The sequence below is a fragment of the Helianthus annuus genome, chromosome 14 (genome assembly GCF_002127325.2).
Source record: "Helianthus annuus cultivar XRQ/B chromosome 14, HanXRQr2.0-SUNRISE, whole genome shotgun sequence".
NCBI classification, from domain to species: Eukaryota; Viridiplantae; Streptophyta; class Magnoliopsida; order Asterales; family Asteraceae; genus Helianthus; species Helianthus annuus.
In genome coordinates, this window is record NC_035446.2 from 160,603,245 (window position 1) to 160,623,243 (window position 19,999).

The 19,999-nt window shown below is 39.4% G+C and overlaps 2 long non-coding RNA genes across 5 annotated transcripts; one reads left to right on the plus strand and one right to left on the minus strand.

Moving 5' to 3' along the window:
• Positions 1 to 890: 890 nt before the first annotated feature.
• LOC110904665 lies at positions 891 to 4,703 on the minus strand. The gene is made up of 3 exons (XR_004879735.1): positions 4,453 to 4,703; positions 2,440 to 4,313; positions 891 to 2,231 (listed from the first exon to the last, which is right to left on the minus strand). It is a non-coding gene; the product is annotated as an uncharacterized LOC110904665 (long non-coding RNA).
• Positions 4,704 to 15,437: 10,734 nt separating this feature from the next.
• LOC110904667 lies at positions 15,438 to 18,369 on the plus strand. Of its 4 annotated transcripts, none has more exons than XR_004879739.1 (3): positions 15,438 to 15,596; positions 16,995 to 17,550; positions 17,677 to 18,353. It is a non-coding gene; the product is annotated as an uncharacterized LOC110904667 (long non-coding RNA). The 4 variants fall into 4 exon arrangements; XR_004879738.1 differs by having other exon boundaries at positions 16,995 to 17,424; positions 17,551 to 18,353; XR_004879736.1 differs by having other exon boundaries at positions 16,995 to 18,369.
• Positions 18,370 to 19,999: the final 1,630 nt, after the last annotated feature.

Below are 19,999 nucleotides of genomic sequence, written 5' to 3' on the forward strand. Positions count from 1 at the left end.
CAACCTTATCATGGGCCAAAATATATATTTTTAAACAAAGGTTAATATCATCAGCATCAATATATAAATCAATATAAAAAGTTCTCGGTCACTCCTCAAACATGTTAAAAGAATAACTTCGGAAATTTTGATATATTAAAATTTAAAATTTATAAACTTATCCATTGTACTTATGAACTAGGGTTTCCTCATCGTGAATTGTGGCAGGGAATCTATGTGCGAATGAAACTGTAAAAGCCAGTATTAAGCTATAAAATATAAATATGTAAAACAATCAAAAACGAAATAAAATGTAACAAATAGGAGAAAAAGCAGAGATATATACCTATGATGTAGCTTTGCGACCCGACACCAGAGATTACCAACCCATATTAGCCACTATCGGCACCACTCGCAGTTGTGGCCGACAGGGCTCGCTGACTGAGAAGTTGTGTTTTAATATTACTTATTATTATAGCGGCAGGTGAGACCTGAATTTTAACAAGTTTTACATGTAAACGTATTTTTTAAAAAAAATTAATATTTTTTTTGTGGGTACTAGGTTGGTCCGTCTAGAAATAAAAATTTATATCGTATGTAGTTTTTATATAATAAAAACTAAAGAACAAAAGTTATAAGTGGAAACCAAATTTATTAAGTTAAAGGCGCATAACTGCTTTCCTTTAAAGGTAGCAAGTGATTGAAATGACAAGCTTGTAACTTATATGAAACTAGAATTTAGACCCGCGGGCGTTGCTCTGCGGGCCAGTAAATTTTACATTGTGTGAGCGAGGCGTTTTATTCATATGATTTATTCATACAACTTATTACAAAGAACACGGTGAATAACAATTCAACTTAATGATGATAGATCCTATCCTCAAAAGAATATTACAGGGAAAATGGTGAATAACAATTCAACTTAATCATGTTAGATCATATCCTAAAAAAAATAATCGGTTCTACCCCACGGGTGCTTAACGTATCAAATGAAGTTACAAAACCAACGCAATTAGTTTCTTTTTTACCAACCAAAGCAAGCTTTTATTCACTCAAAGAAGAAAACAAACATAAAGACTTAGGAAGCATTTAATGCATGTAGAGTACAAAACCCAAAGGGGCCCAAAACCGACAGAGTCAACAGGCGATTCTCTCAAACTTGCTCCAATCTTATAGGCTTAAGGTTGCACACTTGTATCTTTTCGCCATCCACGAGTAACTGTCCTCTTTTATCTCATCTACAACACCAGTGGCCCGAGACATTTCTGGATTTAAAGACTTTTTTGTTCCTTCGAATCCAGATTCTCCAAGTAGTCATAAAGAAAAGCGGTGTAAATCATCTCTTTTTTCTTGATCAACATATTTTGATTGAGGCTATGCTGCAACATCTGACCCATAGATTTGAACCTTGGATGGAATTGAAATCCCGAGCCAGACACAAACTTACCAACACGCTTAGTTAATTTTACTTAATATGTATAATTGGTCATTATCACTAATATACTTTTTTTTGGAAGGCCAACAAAATTTTTTATTCACAACTGGTTAGAATGTTACTAACCAAATATTTACAAAAGGTTCCCCAGATCAATCTTGCATGCAACCACTAACAATACAACAAAAAACCAAAGCCAAAACAAACAGATCAATCCTACAGCCACCAATAACACAGCAAAACCCAAAACCAAAACAAACAAAGAAATTACCATCCTACTCTGCGAACATAAAACCCGCGCCAAATTTCCCAGTCGAGCCCCTCTTGCTTTGACCTCGCCTTTACCCATAGAAAACTGAGGGCCTTAATTTCACCCGCAATTTTCTGAACTGACCATCTAATCTGGTGGAATACTAATTCGTTACGTGCTTTCCACACACACCATAGTACCGACAAGCATATGGCGTGTCCGTTTTCTCAAGTGGATCCATCGCTCATGCACAACTAAATATTTCATTAATTAGCCTAAACACTGGTTGTTACAACTTATAACCTTCCAATAATGGCTCATAACACCTCATTAACCCTGAACTTCACTATGAAGACAAAAAACTGCCAAATTACAAATATACTTGCCTATTTTGTTATAAACATGAATCATTGCTTTCAGGTTCACATAATTCACAAAAGAGAGTTATGACAACAAATTCCCTGAATTAAAATTGCAATCACTGAAGTAGTTAAGCAACATACCTGTAGTAGGTATGTTAACTCAGCCCTAGGCTTGTTAAGAAAGAAGAATAGAAGTCCAACCTACCTGCAAAAATGCAATAAAAAATATGAGAAAACAGGAGCTATCCAAGGCGTAATTAAAGGAGCTCGTCCATGTTATATTTCACTGCATAAATGTTGGACCCCCGGCCCGAACCCAGGAAGATATCTTACACCGATATTCTTCACAAAAAGACGATAACTAATAAGAAAGTTAAAAATTTACACGTTTAAGATTTTTAAAAGAGGGATACCTTAGAAAGGGTGCTTCCAATCGGCTGAAGATGAAAGTAATCACAATTGACACACTGGTAAACATATGAAAGCTTTAAAAGTACATTCTTCATTGCACTTGCTGAAGTGCTTTTTTTCATAGCTCCCAAAAATTGATAAAAATGTTCAAGTGGCACAATTTAATAGTTATTTAAAAAAAACTTGGGCTTCTCAATCCTTTTAAGGCTTCAACCAAAAAATATATAGGGAAATGGAAATAGTGGCTGATGTAAGAAAAAGAGAAGAAAAGTTTTTAACTTAATGAAGTGCAAACTTAATGGAAATGGGAAATTATAAGGGAAACCAGGGAATTTTATTCAAACTGAAATGGAGTACAAGATAAGATGAGGAGAGAAATTACAGAGAGAATGGGGTGGGAAGAAGAGACTCACAACTTAACAAATACTAGCATAACTGACTCTCTCTCTCATACACTCCTTATACATGCATTCATCATGCTTCCCTGGCCTAATTCTTTCTTGCTGAGGTGGACGGACCCACATAATCTTTCAAATGGTTGGGTACCTGAATGGGGCGAGTACCACGTCTGGGTTGTTGTTGGTTAATGGGCTGGGCCACGCTAGTGTCGTTCATAACAGGCTGATGTAAGAAAAAGAGAAGAAAAGTTTGGTCAAATCAAGCCACGAAGACCTCTCTTCCTCATCATCACCCTCTACTTTCTTCATCAATATTCTTACTATTTTCCCTTATTCCACTTTGATTTTTCTTCAAAAACTTCCAATAACATAAATTATTTATGCCGGCTCAAACGTTTTGGAGGCTCAAAGCAAAGTTCAAAAGCAGTGCCCTTTAATGGTTCTTAAGAGAAAGATGGTGACTCGTATTGCAGGTCAGAGTAGTATGCGTCAGATGGTAGCTTAGGAAAATAATCCTAAAGACATGCACATTAGAGTAGTAGACAGTCCGATTTTATATATAAGGATTATGAGCTCGAGCATGGGCAGGAACATCAATGTCAGCAAGGACATTAATTCCCTTTCTTTGGGCGTAAGTATAACCACACAATATAACAAAAATAAAGAGATGCACATTAGAGTAGTAGACAGTTTGATGTATGTAGATCAAAACTGTATAGCATCCGGGCGTCATATCCAGATTTATCAAGGAATGACTGCGATATCTCATAGATGAAGCCCCCTCAAAGTTATCAGTAGTAGTGAGGAGTTCCATAAGTATAAATAAGAAATCTAAAAAACATTTATCAAATTGAAGTGTAAAAAAGATAGAAATATGTACCAAATTCCTTTATCACTTTATTAGTAATGCTGCATGTGGTAAGCTTTGATTTCCTCATACCTTTGGAGAGAGATGCATATGAGATCAATCGAAATAAATACTGAAAATAAAGATTTTTAAAGACACCAAAAAGTATGTACATTTGTAATTAAGATTTCACCTTTTTGGAGGCAAAATCCATACACCAGGTTTATGAATAAGTGGATTAGGCCAGGAACCAACGTTTCCAATTGCCTAAATTTTCATGTTACACATTCTCCTTAAAGTGTTCCACATCAGATTATAACAATAGAACACAAAAGTGCAATATCAGTAACCTAAACATAGATTGGGTAAGCACGATTTTTTACAACTAACTGTAACAAAAACCAAAAGCAGTTGACCTTTGCATCCAAAGAATGCCACCATATCCATTTGATATGGAAGACGAAAAACTAAAAAATGCCCGTCCCAAACAAACAACATGGTTACCATACAAAACCCACTTCACCAACTTATAAAATAAACATTAATATTAAAAAACAGAAATTATACCTTTTTAACATCAGCAACGCACTCCAGAGCTTGCATTAAATTACCAAATTAAGTGGAAAAAACCCTAACAAAAAAGACTGATCATCAACACATTAATAAAAACCCTCATTCATCAGTCAAAATCATTAATTCATTGGATATCATGAATCTTAGTAAGCACGTGAATGTGTTATGTTGCTAACTAATAGGAAACAAAAACTTACCTTAACTGTAGTGGTAATGTTGGATTTTTGGCTTGCGAAGCAGCGGTGGGTTCAAGGGTGGAAGTGATGGTGTCCCGTGGGTATGAAAAATGAATGGCAGGCAAACACTCAGATTTTGGGATCTGGGACTGGAGATAAACACCGAAGACGTGAAGTTGGAGGAATGGTAATGGAAGCTTTGGACAGTTGGTTAAACACCCTAAAGTAGATAAAGCACCGTCGTCATCGATACCACAGCGGCCGCCGGAGTGTGGTCATGAAGGGGTATGGTCCCAAAAAGCCGCGTAAACCTCCGTTGAGGTTGCGCGTGAGACCATACTCCTTATTTTAATAAACTTCCTACCAAGAGTGCCGCGCGAGCTACAACACTTCTGCTCGCGAGGCCTCGCCCACAAGAAACTCCGATATCAGCACTTAGCATAAAATAAAGGAACAAATGGGCACACTAACCCCGCGCGGGCTAGTTAGATGCTCAACAAGAGCCTCATAGGAAGGCAGCGCAAGGCTGCCTCCAGTGGTACACAAGGTACAAGTGGCAGGGAAAAGAGCCAATGAGCGTCCAGCAGGCTCTGGTCAATCGTGCGCCACGATCGTCTAACGGGTCACACCCCAAATTTCCACGTGTCACCGGTGGGCCCGGTGGGGGAGTATCGTGACGTAGTTGATACCATCATTGTCAAACAACACAAATTATAATGCACAGCGGAAGCAATAAAAATAGATTTACTTCAACCAACAAATGTAATATCAAAGTATCACAAGTAGTCGAAATAGATCCACAGGCGGATCGGAATAAAAAGGAGAAAATTGTTTAACAGATAAATGCATCCCAAAGTTTGCGAGACTCTATGATGCTAAGGAGAAACCAGCCTATTTCGTGTAGCACCTGCACTTAATCTTTTTGGGGAAAATACGTCAGTTTACACTGGTAAATACAATTTAACTGACTCATTGTGAAAACATTTTAGAAAATTGATTTGAATGCACAAGGCACAAAACTTTTTATAACTTGGGAGTAATTAATCAAATTTAATCTTGTAAAAGAATTACATGTTCGTTATGCGTTCAGTCGCCCGGTTCGTGCCGGGTTTAAGGTTAATTGACACACCACTTAGTATAAATCCGCGGCAGGAAGCCAACGTTTATACCTTAATAAATATGGACACAATGTCGGGTGTACGCCTACACCCGCGTGTCAAGGTCGTGGCCATTTCGTAAAATGATGCCAAGGATATCCGGGACATGGTCATTAAACTCCCAAAGGCGTAAAACAAACAAAACAAATTTTCAAACGGGTCACATTGATAATACCCAACTACTAATGAGTTAGGGTCAATTGCCCGACCAAGCGGTATTTTATATACCGTACCCCCAAGCCCGTATAAGGGAAAATAAGTTAAAAGTATTTACCTGAGCAAGTATAAACCACAAAAGCAAATGCAAGTGTCTTTTACTGGGCTCCTATTCTGGAACGAAGGTTTATAATAACCTATTAGAATCCTAACGGGTCTTTTAACATAGCCTAAGCTTAGACCGGTTAGTTTCGAAGGATAACAAGTTTGGATACTTGTATAACATGGGTAAACTAAACACATTCTGGATTTAGAGACTAAGATGATACGGTTTGACCCGTTTCGGCTAATGTGCGTAAATTAGCTACATAAGCCGATCCGAACGCGAAAGTGCGTAACGGGTAAACATATAAGTCATATACAAGTTTCCTGAGATTATATGCACCAAATATGTTGTAATATCAGCAAGATATGTCCTATTATGCCCCAAATGATTTTAAACTCCAATTACGCCTCATAAGGGCATTTTGGTAATTTCACATAAGCTTAAAAGGTCAAAACGGGAAATCTGAGTTCTCAACTTTAGTTTACTGCTATAATATGAAATTTCACTAAATATATCGGTAGGTATTAAACCTTATGTATATAAACTAGTTTTAACATATACTATGTCGTAAAAATGCCTAAAAAGGCGATTTGGAGTCATTTCCGGGTTTTAAAAGAAAAGCTGATACTTTTATAATTCCAGAAGGCTCAAAATAATATATTTAACATAATAAATCAGTAGAAAAAGGTTTGGGGTCAAAAGGTTTTGTAAAACTCATTTTATAGCCGAAAAGGGCAAAACCGGCATAAGCCGAATTAAGCTTAAAACCTTAAGTTATGCTCAGCTTAAAAATAAATAAAAATCTTTAAAATTCCCAAAATATTATTATATAACAGTGGGTATAAAGTTTTGATATAAAATTTAAGCTTAAATAGACTATGCGCTAATTACGCTAATTATTTACTAAGAAAGCTTCAAATTACGCTAATGAGCATAACTCTTAATCTAGACCTCAAACTGATGTCAAATTTTGGGGACAAGTCTATAATTTAGTAACTAAGATGTCTACCCTTTTACATTTTCAAAAATCATGATTTTTGGACATTTGGGCATAATGGTCAACATATGGGCATTTAACGGAAACATGTATGTGAACAAGATATCTAATGAACCAAGTTGTATAATCATAGGAGGATATACTAACATGTTATTAGGTCCAAAAGAAGCTCTAAGGCAATCTTAATCTTGACTAAAACGGGTCAGAACTGAAAGTTAAGGCGAAAGTCAAACTATGCGACTTTCGGTTCCAAACCGGGTCTAAACAGCAAATTGTCGAGTTGAACATGTTGGAACATGTTCTTACCTTAGTTACCAAGTTATATTAATGATAAAACAGGTTGCATGCATCCTACATTGCTAATTATAGGTTAATTTGAATTTAAGCTTTCTGTTGACTTTTTATAGTTAGCTTTGACTCGACAATTGACATGCTTAGAGTGGGAATCTGGAAATACCCTTTTAAGGGTTTGTTACCCACATAATTACCTACTTAAAGGTATTTTTAATTCGTGATTTGACAGAGCACATTTTAATTAATCACGAAGTCAAATCTTAATTACGACGGTTTGACTTTTAGCTAATTAACTAAGCTAAAATGGATTAAGGGAGGTTAAGGTCACTTACAAGGATCCTAAATAGGATTAGAGACTTAATGAGCACTTGTTGCTGTCCAAGGAAGTTCCAGAGAATAAGCTCCAAGTGAGTGACACAATGAATGATCAAAGTTCACCACTTCACTTCCGTATATAGGGACCAAGATGCTCTAGGATCAAGACATGGAAGTCTAGGATAGTTACAAGATCACCCCAGGTGTCCCTAATAGGCTAAATACTGCCTAGAGAGTCCCTTGTTTCGAAAACCACCTCAATAAGGCGGTGCAACAGGCTGAACAGGCAGCTATCCATTTTCTGCTGCCAGCGACAGCCTTACGGACCGTAAGCTTAAGGCCTTGCGGTCCGTAAGCGTCCCTTGCGGACCGTATGCTGAAATGGCTACGGTCCGTAACCGACCCTTGCTGAAAACGCCCAGGTACCCTCCTTACGGACCGTAAGCCTAAGGCCTTGCGGTCCGTAACCGTTGGTCAGAAGACAAAAATTTTTAAAATCTTCAAGTCTTGACCATGAAACCTCGTGGATTCCGAACCTCATGCTACTTTTTCAGATGTGGGACCATTTTGCTCAGCCATTGCATGCCTAGCATGCTCTTACAATTTTGGCCTCTTGCAAAGGTTTTAATTTGACGGAAACTTCAAAGTCTCAAGTCTTTGGATCCTCTTAAGGTTTGAACAAGCTAATTAACTATTCTTGATTTCATTTACAAGGATTTTATTTAACATTCTCAGTAGTAACAACCTACAAATCCGAAGTCCTTAATAAAGATGGAACTTTATTTATTTGGAAACAACCGGTTATCATATAAGATGTTTATCAAATGATTTAAGGATCTTGGGATTTATAAAATTCGGGTCGCTCAGAGGTGATTTAATAACATGTCGTCCTTGGGTCGTTCAGAGGTATTTTTAATAACATGACGCCCTTTTTACTAAAATCCTACCATACATCTTTTTATTTGATCCGGTTTTCCTGACACATCTGACTCTCATGACACGTGTCTTTATTTTAATAGACAGGAATTTTCGAGGTGTTACATCCTCACCCCCTTAAAAGAAATCTCGACCTCGAGATTTACTGAAATAATTGAGGGTATTTCTCTTTCATTGAGGATTCTAACTCCCATGTATAATCAGGACCTCTGCGGCCTTCTCATTTGACTTTGACGATGGATACATGTTTCATTCGAAGCTTCTTTACCTGTCGGTCCTCAATCGACACAGGTTTTTCTACAAATTTTAAGCTTTCGTCTATGTGCACATCTGTATGCGGTATGACTAGTGATTCATCAGCTAGACATTTCTTCATATTGCAGACGTGGAATACATTGTGAATACCACTAAGTTCCTCTGGTAAGTTTAACTTATAAGCCACCGATCCTACACATTTGATGATCTCGAATGGTCCAACGTATCTTGGGCTTAACTTACCTTTCTTACCAAATCACATTAACCCTTTCCATGGTGATACTTTGAGCAAAACTTTATCACCAACCTCGAACTTGAGGGGCTTTCGCCTTTCATTAGCATAGCTCTTCTGCCTATCACGGGCAGCTTTCAGGTGATCACGAATCTGGACAATCTTGTCCGTCGTCTCTAAAACTAAATCTGGTCCTGATAATTGAACTTCTCCTACCTCTGCCCAACAAATGGGTGTTCTGCACTTTCTACCATATAGTGCCTCAAAAGGCGCAACCTTAATGCTGGTGTGGTAGCTATTATTGTAGGAGAACTCGATCAGAGGTAGGTGCCTATCCCAACTTCCTCCTAGGTGAATCACACATGCACGAAGCATGTCCTCCAAGGTTTGAATAGTACGCTCACTTTGCCCATCCGTCTGAGGATGGTAAGCCGTACTAAAATTCAATTGCGTACCCAGAGACTTTTGGAAACTCTTCCAGAAATGAGACGTGTATCTGGTATCCCTATCAGAGATGATAAATACTGGTACGCCATGCAAGGATACAATCTTATCCACGTACAGTTGGGCTAGCATGTCGGAACTGAAAGTCTCTTTAATGGGTAGGAAATGTGCTTACTTAGTCAGTCGATCAACTATCACCCAAATAGTGTCATTTCCTTTCTGGGTCTTAGGCAACTTGGTGATGAAATCCATTGTCACCATTTCCAGGTGGGAATTTCAGGCTGTTGCAGCAAACCTGACGGTTTCTGATGCTTAGCCTTGACTTGAGCGCACGTCAGACATTTAGCCACATGGGTGGCTATAGACTTTTTCAAGCCTATCCACCAATAATTTGCCTTCACATCCTGGTACATCTTATCCGCTCCAGGATGGACGGAATATCTGGAACTGTGGGCTTCCTTAAGTATGACGTCTCGAAGTCCTCCATAAACAGGAACCCATATTCTTCCATTTAGCCTCAGGATTCCGTCTTTGCCATAGGATAACTGTTCTTCAGTTACTCCTAGCTTTTCATTAGGGTAGTTAGCTTCTAACATGGCCTCCTTCTGTGCAGCTAACAACCTTTCGTTCAAACTGTTCCTGACCTCAATGCTCTTGGCATTGATCCTGATCGGCTTCACCCTCTCTTTTCTGCTCAAGGCATCTGCGACCACATTGGCCTTTCCTGGATGGTATCTTATTTCACAATCATAATCATTTAGAGTTTCCATCCAACGTCGCTGCCTCATGTTCAAATCCTTCTGATTGAACAAGTGTTGAAGGCTCTTGTGATCATAATAGATCACACACTTAGTTCCATACAGATAGTGCCTCCACAGCTTTAGTGCAAATACAACAGCACCCAACTCCAAATCATGGGTGGTGTAATTCTTCTCGTGCACTTTTAGTTGACGTGAAGCATAGGCAATGACTTTGCCTTTCTGCATTAACACACAACCCATCCCGGTGTGTGATGCATCACAATAAACCACAAACTCATCAATCCCTTCAGGTAACGTTAACACTGGAGCGTTACTCAGCTTCTGCTTCAATATATCGAATGACTCCTACTGCTTAGGCCCCCAATTGAACTTGCTATTCTTGCGAGTCAGCAAGGTTAGGGGTGCTGCAATTCTAGAGAAGTTTTCAATAAAACGCCTGTAGTATCCTGCCAATCCTAGAAAACTGCGAATTTCCGTAGGCGTCTTTGGTTCTTGCCAGTTCATGATAGCTTCTATCTTAGCGGGATCTACTTGGATACCACGCTCACTGACAACATGTCCAAGGAATTGGACTTCGCGAAGCCAGAACTCGCACTTAGAGAATTTGGCATGGAACTTTTCTTGTTGAAGCAGTTTCAGAATGCAACGGAGGTGCTTCTCGTGGTCAGCTTGATTCTTGGAATAAATGAGAATGTCGTCGATGAAGACGATGACAAATTTGTCCAAATATGGCTTGCAGACGCGATTCATGAGATCCATGAACGCGGCAGGTGCGTTAGTGAGCCCAAAAGGCATCACCAGGAACTCGTCATGACCATAACGAGTCCTAAACGCAGTCTTGTGCACATCTTCATCCTTAACCTTCAATTGATGATATCCTGACCTCAAATCGATCTTGGAAAAGTAGCTTGCTCCTTGAAGTTGATCGAATAGATCGTCGATCCTGGGCAAAGGATACCTATTCTTAATGGTAACCTTGTTGAGCTCTCGGTAATCGATACATAAACGCATCGAACCATCTTTCTTCTTGACAAATAAGATCGGTGCTCCCCAAGGAGACGAACTAGGTCTTATAAAGCCTTTGGCTAGCAAATTGTCTAGCTGCGTTCTCAATTCCTTCATCTCCGTTGGTGCCAACCTATACGGTGCTCGGGCTATAGGAGCTGCTCCTGGAATAATGTCAATCCTGAATTCCACTTGCCTGTCTGGTGGCAAACCAGGCAGTTCTTCTGGGAAAACTTCAGGGTACTCCGATATAACGGGAATGTCCTCAATCTTGGGCTTCTGCTCATCAATGGTCACATGTGCCATATAAGTGACACAACCATTCTTCAAACATTTGGATGCTTTGAGCATAGACACCTGCTCAGGCAATCCATGATGTGTGTCTCCCTGAATGGTGAGTGGCTCACCAGATGGAGTCTTGATTATTACTTGCTTCCTATTGCATACAATCTGGGCTTGGTTATGCGATAACCAATCCATGCCCAATACTACATCGAAACCGGCTAACTTAAAGGGTAGCAGGGATAGAGGAAAAGAGTGGTTCCTAATGGATATGGCACATCCATCTAGCACAGTCGAGACGGATTCTAAAGTCCCATCTGCTAACTCTACCTCATAATTTACCTTCAAGGCTTTAACAGGCAATCTTAATAGTTCACAGAATTTATCATCTACGAAGGATTTATCTGCTCCAGAGTCAAACAATACTCTTGCGTAAACGTCATTAATGAGAAACGTACCAGTTATGACGTTGTCGTTCTGGATGGCCTCCTGCACGTTCATCTGGAAGACCCTAGCGTTGGTCTTCTTCCCATCTTCAGTCTTACTTTACGATTTTTGGGCAATTAGTCTTGATGTGCCCTTTTTCATTGCAACTGTAACAGGTTGCATCCTTCAACTTTTTGCACTCAAGAGTTCTGTGCTCAGTGGACTTACATATCCCACACGCCTTGGGTTGGGATTTCTGTTCATACATGCACCTCCCAAAGTGGTGCTTCTTGCAAACCTTGCACTTGGGCCTATCGCCCGACTGTTGATCATTTTTCCTGGCTTCAGACCCTCTCTTGTGGTCGCGGTTCCCTCTATGCTTCTTGCCTGACCGGCGTGAATTGTCATCTTCACGTTTCCTCTTTTCAGAGTCCGCATTTCTTAATGATCTCTGTCTCACTGCATCTTGAGTAAGAGACAGAGATAGATCAGCTACAGACCTAAACGTTGTAGGTCGAGAGGCTTTCACGCTAGCCTTGATTTCTGGGGCCAAACCCCCAATGAAGCGCGCGATTCTCTTGGGTTCCGGGGTTACCAGGTATGGAACCAATCTGGACAAGGTGTTGAAACTGGTGAGGTATGCCTGGCAGTCTAGGTTTTTCATAACCAGGGATAGGAAATCAGACTCTATCCACTCAACCTCATGCTGAGGGCAGTAGTTATCCTTGATAAGAGCAACAAATTGCTCCCATGTCATCTTGTACAAGGAAACCTTTCCAGAAGCCTGAATCAACGCCCTCCACCAAGCTAGGGCCTCACCCTTAAATGACTGGGATGCAAACTTAACCATATCCCTCTCAGCGCAACCACTGATGTCCACAACTGTCTCTATCTCATCAAGCCAAGTCATACAATCTACTGCCCCTTTTTCCCCATTAAAATACCGGGGTTTACAAGACACAAAATATTTATATGTGCAACCCTTAGCACGTGGGGCATCATCAAACACAATCTTCTTGGGGTGAATACTGTTTTCATTTGAAGAAAGTCGGTCATCATCTTTCTTAGATTTGGGTGGGGTAGGTGGTGGTTTGCTGTGAGCCTCAGAATGATTCTTTGGTTTAGCATGCGGTGTAGATAGGGTTCTACTACGGGTCTCACTGTACTCACTGCACTGCCGTTCTAAGGCTTTTGCGACCGCATCATCAACAATTGCTTTCAGCTCAGCACCCGTCACTTGGAATTTAGCATTATCACGGTTTCCTACCGAATGGCTATTGACTTCATCCGACCCAGCCATGTAGCTTCAATTGCTACATATAAATGATGGACAAGGTTTTTACTTAAGGGCTCTTACAGTATTTTATATTTTATTAACCAAGGTTTTAAATTGCCATTTTAGGTTAATTTGTTAGAAATCTTAGGATTTTATTATTATCCTATGATACTCTATTATTAGCACATAAGGCCTAGTCACAAGGACAGTTTTTAAAATTTTATTAATAAACTAGGATTTTATAGCATCCAGGTGTACTTTTAGGTTTGAACCACAGTTCACTACCATTCATTAACAGGGAGTCATAAACTACCACTGACCTTAGTCACGGAGGACATTTAGTTATTGCCCATAGGCACTTCGCTTCGAAGAAGCGGTTAAATAATTAAGGGAATTTAAAATTAACCCTTTATGAGGGATGGCCTATGTGACTTTACTGATTCACAGTTTGCCAAAACTATTAACATACTAACAGATGTTAATAATTGGAATCTATTATGTGGGTTATACCATCTTGGCCATGTCTGCAACAACATAGAGGCTAGGTTTTACCTCCAAGATTCATTTAATAATTAACGCAGAATAGTCCTAAATTGAGATGTTAATATGGATCTTAATCTAATTATAGAACTACCATCTTGGCCTTGTTTTATGATAACATATGGCTAGGTCTTTGTTCTCTTCAGATTTTACCATTTTAATATAATGGCAGATCTTTTTAATTTTCATTTATTTTTCGTGTTTTAAGCATATAATGATCAATAATAAATAAAAATGAAAATTTTAACTAAAACATCTCATAAATGGTTTCAAACAAGTACAACATTTGCCCAAAACAGGACTTCTACGAAAATAAATGCCCACGCAGGGGCGGAAATCAAGAACAAACCCACGCAGGGGTTAACTAACAATCATGCCCACGCAGGAGCAGAGTACAAAATGACAAGCTCACGCAGGAGCTGAATACAGAAACTAAAAGTCCACGCAGGGACTGGATTACAACCAAATCAAAATAACAAGGATCTTCAGTAATCCCTTCTTTTGGACTTTCCTTTGATCAAATCTGATAGTCCTTTGAAGAATCCTCTGTTGTGTCTGCGCTCAGTCTGAATTTCCCATTCACAACGGTCCAATCTCTCAAGGACTTCCTGCTGGCGCTCTGGTGGAATTATCTGCGGCTGCGGCGGCTGATACACAGGTGGAGGAGGTGGATGTTGGTACCCATAAGTCGGGTAACCAGTGGTCCAAAGTCCTCCATAAGGCCCCTCAGGGTGACTCGCATTGTAGTCCCATGCCTCTTGGTATGGGTCCACACTAGCATAGTTGTAGTTGTAGTGGGTATGCGCCGGCTGCTCAAAGGGGTTATACGCCGCTGACCCGGCGTAAGCAGGGATTGGGTTATCAAAACCCAATGGTGGTGCCACAGGTACTGAGTTGATTTCTGGAATGGGGCTTGATGGAGCTCCCATCTGAGGATCTTCTTCTTCCTGAAGTGACGGATAATGGCTGCCACTTGAAGGCTGGGGAGTACTGATTCGGACTCCTCCTCGCACGGACATCCGTGCGTTCGACCTTCTCCGCCTCGGTGGCTCCGGAGGCGGTTGCTGCTCTACTGGCGGTGGTGGCGGCGGCGTGACTGCCCTGAATCGAGAATCCTGGGAAGGATCCTGCTGCTGCTGTTGCTGCTGCTGATGGGGAGACGAATGCTCAGACGGGGTGAAATACCAGTCCCACTGTTTGAATCTCTCTTGATAACTGTCGGGACCACGATAAGGTGATCCGTGAAACGATGACCCGTCGGAGATCTCAATCGGGTGGTTGGGTGTTCCAGACGCGGGCTCCACTGGATCCGTGTCTTCGTTCATGTCATCGGCGTGGTCACCTGAGAAATGATCCTCATGTCCAAGTGGGTTATGAACCACGAGTTCAGGGAAGATATTAGCCGGGTTGAATCGGCTCTGGAAGATCGGAGTGGGGTCGCCATACTGTAACACCCCAAAAACGGGTTTGGTAATTTAAACCCGGTTAATATAAAGGAACGGGTAAAATACCGTTAGAGGTAAAAGTGAACCCGTAAATGAATATTAACTAGGAATAATTAACCTAGTTGAATATTAGTATCGTTGGTATTAAACGAGGGGTTGTAGCCTTATTTAATTAAAACGAAACATGGGGGCCAAAGTGAACAACTTGAAAGTTGTTTTCTTAAAATGTCTAAGTGTTTTATATAATTAGATAAGTTTAAAAGTATCAAGAAAGTTTATAAAACTTGGAAAAGGGTTATTAGGTGACAACAATGGATAGCATGGGGGTTGAATGTGTAAGATTGATAAATAACAAAATAAAAAAAAAAAAAACCCAGTAGTTGGGTGCGTGGTGGGTATCGCGACCAGGAGGGGGAAAGAAAGGGTGAAACCCTACTTGTTCAATCAAGGTCAAAATTCAGCAAATTAATGGTGGTTCTTGACACAAATCGAATGCATGAGACTGGATACAACTTAACCTAAGTATATTGATCATAAGGTAAGTTGCAATTTATGATTTGATGATCTTGTATGAAGTGGTTTAGGTTTAATCCGTGAAATTGTGTGAAATTAATCATGTATATGTGTTAGAATCACCGTGTAGAACATGAACTATGTAAGATTCTAAGCAATTTGATGTTTTGGGATAAAACCCACTTGTGCTAGTAAGAATGGTGAGATGAATGAATTACCATGTTCAATTCTTGTATAATTTTGATGTATGGCATGCTATATGATCGATTCTTACTAGTTAGATCGAGTAGGATTTGAAAGAAATATGATGTAGTGTTATTGTTGAGGATTGGAAACAAGTGGTAGAATATGAGCATGAAATACTTGTACATTGTGCCTTTTTGTTGTACGCCCACAAAGTGTTTGATAAAATGCTTACACGCAACTTGAATTGATTTAAGTTTGTGTTAAAAATTTAGTAAATTCGTCATTTTGACAGCCCTAGATAGCCATCTTGTAAAGGCCGTATCTCATTCGTTATTAGGAATTAGACAACGAGCCTTATATCGTTGGAAAGCTTGTTTCGCATGTTACAATTCTTATTTGGTCACAAGATGCTGGTTACGAGATTTAGTGGGTCAAAACAGCATGAAAAGTTAGTAAATTCGTCATTTTGACAGCCCTAGATAGCCATCTTGTAAAGGCCGTATCTCATTCGTTATTAGGAATTAGACAACGAGCCTTATATCGTTGGAAAGCTTGTTTCGCATGTTACAATTCTTATTTGGTCACAAGATGCTGGTTACGAGATTTAGTGGGTCAAAACAGCATGAAAAGTTAGTAAATTCGTCATTTTGACAGCCCTAGATAGCCATCTTGTAAAGGTCGTATCTCATTCGTTATTAGGAATTAGACAACGAGCCTTATATCGTTGGAAAGCTTGTTTCGCATATTACAATTCTTATTTGAAAGTCGAAGTCGGATTAGGTGATTAAAAAGGGGGAAAATGACCCCGAACAGCTGCTGCGTGAAGAAAAAATGCGGCAATGAAAATAATGTGTTTTGTGAACTTAAAACATATGATTTTCTAGTCACCAATTTACTAAACACTAAATATTGCTTCGGGTGAATGTTACAGTTGTTAAGGTGTGTTTAAAGCGTTACTATGTGTAAAACTGGCGTTAATGTACAGCATGGTTAGCCTCTCGGATATGATTGTAATAGTAGAGAAGTCAGGCGTATTGTAGTAGATAATCTATGTGTCGCGTATGATGATAATTGAGTTGCTTGAATAAGGAACAAGGTGACTTTTAGTCTATATGCCTTATGTATGTGGTATTTGGTTAATAAAAAGTCAAGTAATGTATGAATGGAAAGAAACGAATGTAGTATGAATGAGCATGTGTGCTAACCATAATGTAATTGTGATGACATGAAAGAATAGGAATCACATTAGCAAGGACTCGAAAGCGGAAGGTTAACGGGTCAAGCAGAGGCGAGGAAACAAGCGTGAACACTAACGCTCGAGGTAAGTGACTTTCGATTCACTTCTTAGTATACATATAGAGTTTTCTTGTTATGGTTGAATGGGATGATTGATGTATATAAAATGGCCGACAAGTAGGTATGTGTGAATGCATTTAGGAAAATTATGTAAGTACATGCACGTGTGAGCTAAGGTATGCACGGGTATAGTTATGATTCACTTTATGAATGTATGTAAGTATGGAGTTATGTAAGCATGTATGTATATATGTAGGTATTGGTGTATGTATGTACGTAAGTAGTTATGTATGAGCATGAGCATTATGTAATTGAATATGAAAGTACATACGTGTGTAGGTACGAACGTATATATATATATGTGGATGCAAGTAAGTATGTATGTATGTATGTGAGTAGGTATGTGTGTATGTAGTTATGTATGTATGTATGTAAATACATATGCGAAGATGTAATCATGTATGTATGTAATTAGATGCGTGGGTATGCAAGTAAAGGTATGTATGTATGTATGTATGTGAGTAGGTATGTGTGTATGTAGTTATGTATGTATGTATGTAAATACATATGCGAAGATGTAATCAGGTATGTATGTAATTAGATGCGTGGGTATGCAAGTAAAGGTATGTATGTATGTAGATGTGTATTATGCGTATGCGAAGATACGTAGGTATATATGAATGTATGTAGAGAAGTAGTAATGCATGCGCGAATGTGGATATGGGGTTGGTATAGAAGAAGGTACGTATGAGTATATGCAGGTATGTAGAAATATAGGAGGACATGTACGTATGTAGACGCATATGTATACATGTAAACATGTACATGTGCATGATTTAGATACGTAGAATTTTAACGTTACTAATTATGCGTTTGAGGTTGGTATGTGATGCAGGAACAAGTACACCGGATTCTTACGAAACTTAAACCGAACCCGGAATAAGAGGATGAGAAAGAATAATTGGATGAATTAATGTTAAATTGACGACCGTTATTCAATCTTTAATTACATGAGATTAATGTTATATGATGTTGCCTTTGACTAATGGTTAAGTTGTATGTGATGCCCACAGGTGTTACACGGACTTCTTCTGTTGCTATGGAAGTGAAGCGGACGTAGATCGAGTCAAGAGCAAGGATTGTACGGATAGATTGGTCACATAGTTGAAGTATATAACGTTTGGAAATCTAAATTTTAGTATGAATGTTGTAAAATTATTTTATAGTACGTTTAACATTTTTAGGATTTGGATCCTTCGTGAAAGAAATGTTGTTAATACGGAAGAAAATTTTAAAGCTCTTTTTCCGCTGCGTTATTTTTTTAGGTTAAACGTGTTAGGGTGTAACACATACACGTGGTGCAAGTTTGATCTCTGCAGTGGTATGAAGGACGTCGGTTGATTGTCGGGCTCGTTCTCAGATTGCGGCCCGAAGGAGTGCAGATAAGACGGCGAAGAGCTTAAGGAGACGAAGCGCCTCCCTGGTTCAACATACATCCGCCATGGTTCTTGTGGGCTAGTGCTCATGGTGATGGACGGGGTACGCCTGTGCGAAGGTCCAGCTTCGTGGTCGTGACCCGTGACTGGGCCTTTGCCTCGTCCTCGGAGAAATCTCGGCGGCATTCTGACCTGCAAACATTATAATGCAACAACACATATATATAAAATAACCCAAAATAAAACAAAACAAAACAGAGTTTGTCCTATGTTCTTTGTCTAGACTTGGAACTCGAGGAATGTGCAATTTGTGCACTGAGATTAAACACAAAAGGCTAGTGTTTAATTCACTCAGTGTTGGCTCTGATACCAACCTGTCACACCCCAAATTTCCATGTGTCACCGGTGGGCCCGGTGGGGGAGTATCGTGACGTAGTTGATACCATCATTGTCAAACAACACAAATTATAATGCACAGCGGAAGCAATAAAAATAGATTTACCTCAACCAAAAAATGTAATATCAAAGTATCACAAGTAGTCGAAATAGATCCACAGGCGGATCGGAATAAAAAGGAGAAAATTGTTCAACAGATAAATGCATCCCAAAGTTTGCGAGACTCTATGATGCTAAGGAGAAACCAGCCTATTTCGTGTAGCACCTGCACTTAATCTTTTTGGGGAAAATACGTCAGTTTACACTGGTAAATACAATTTAACTGAATCATTGTGAAAACATTTTAGAAAATTGATTTGAATGCACAAGGCACAAAACTTTTTATAACTTGGGAATAATTAATCAAATTTAATCTTGTAAAAGAATTACATGTTCGTTATGCGTTCAGTCGCCCGGTTCGTGCCGGGTTTAAGGTTAATTGACACACCACTTAGTATAAATCCGCGGCGGGAAGCCAACGTTTATACCTTAATAAATATGGACACAATGTCGGGTGTACGCCTACACCCGCATGTCAAGGTCGTGGCCATTTCGTAAAATGATGCCAAGGATATCCGGGACATGGTCACTAAACTCCCAAAGGCGTAAAACAAACAAAACAAATTTTCAAACGGGTCACATTGATAATACCCAACTACTAATGAGTTAGGGTCAATTGCCTGACCAAGAGGTATTTTATATACCGTACCCCCAAGCCCGTATAAGGGAAAATAAGTTAAAAGTATTTACCTGAGCAAGTATAAACCACAAAAGCAAATGCAAGTGTCTTTTACTGGGCTCCTATTCTGGAACGAAGGTTTATAATAACCTATTAGAATCCTAACGGGTCTTTTAACATAGCCTAAGCTTAGACCGGTTAGTTTCGAAGGATAAACATGGTTTAATCGCGAGGAAGGCGAAAACCGAAAAGGAATGTGACTTAGACCCAACAAGTTTGGATACTTGTATAACATGGGTAAACTAAACACATTCTAGATTTAGAGACTAAAATGATACGGTTTGACCCGTTTCGGCTAATGTGCGTAAATTAGCTACATAAGCCGATCCGAACGCG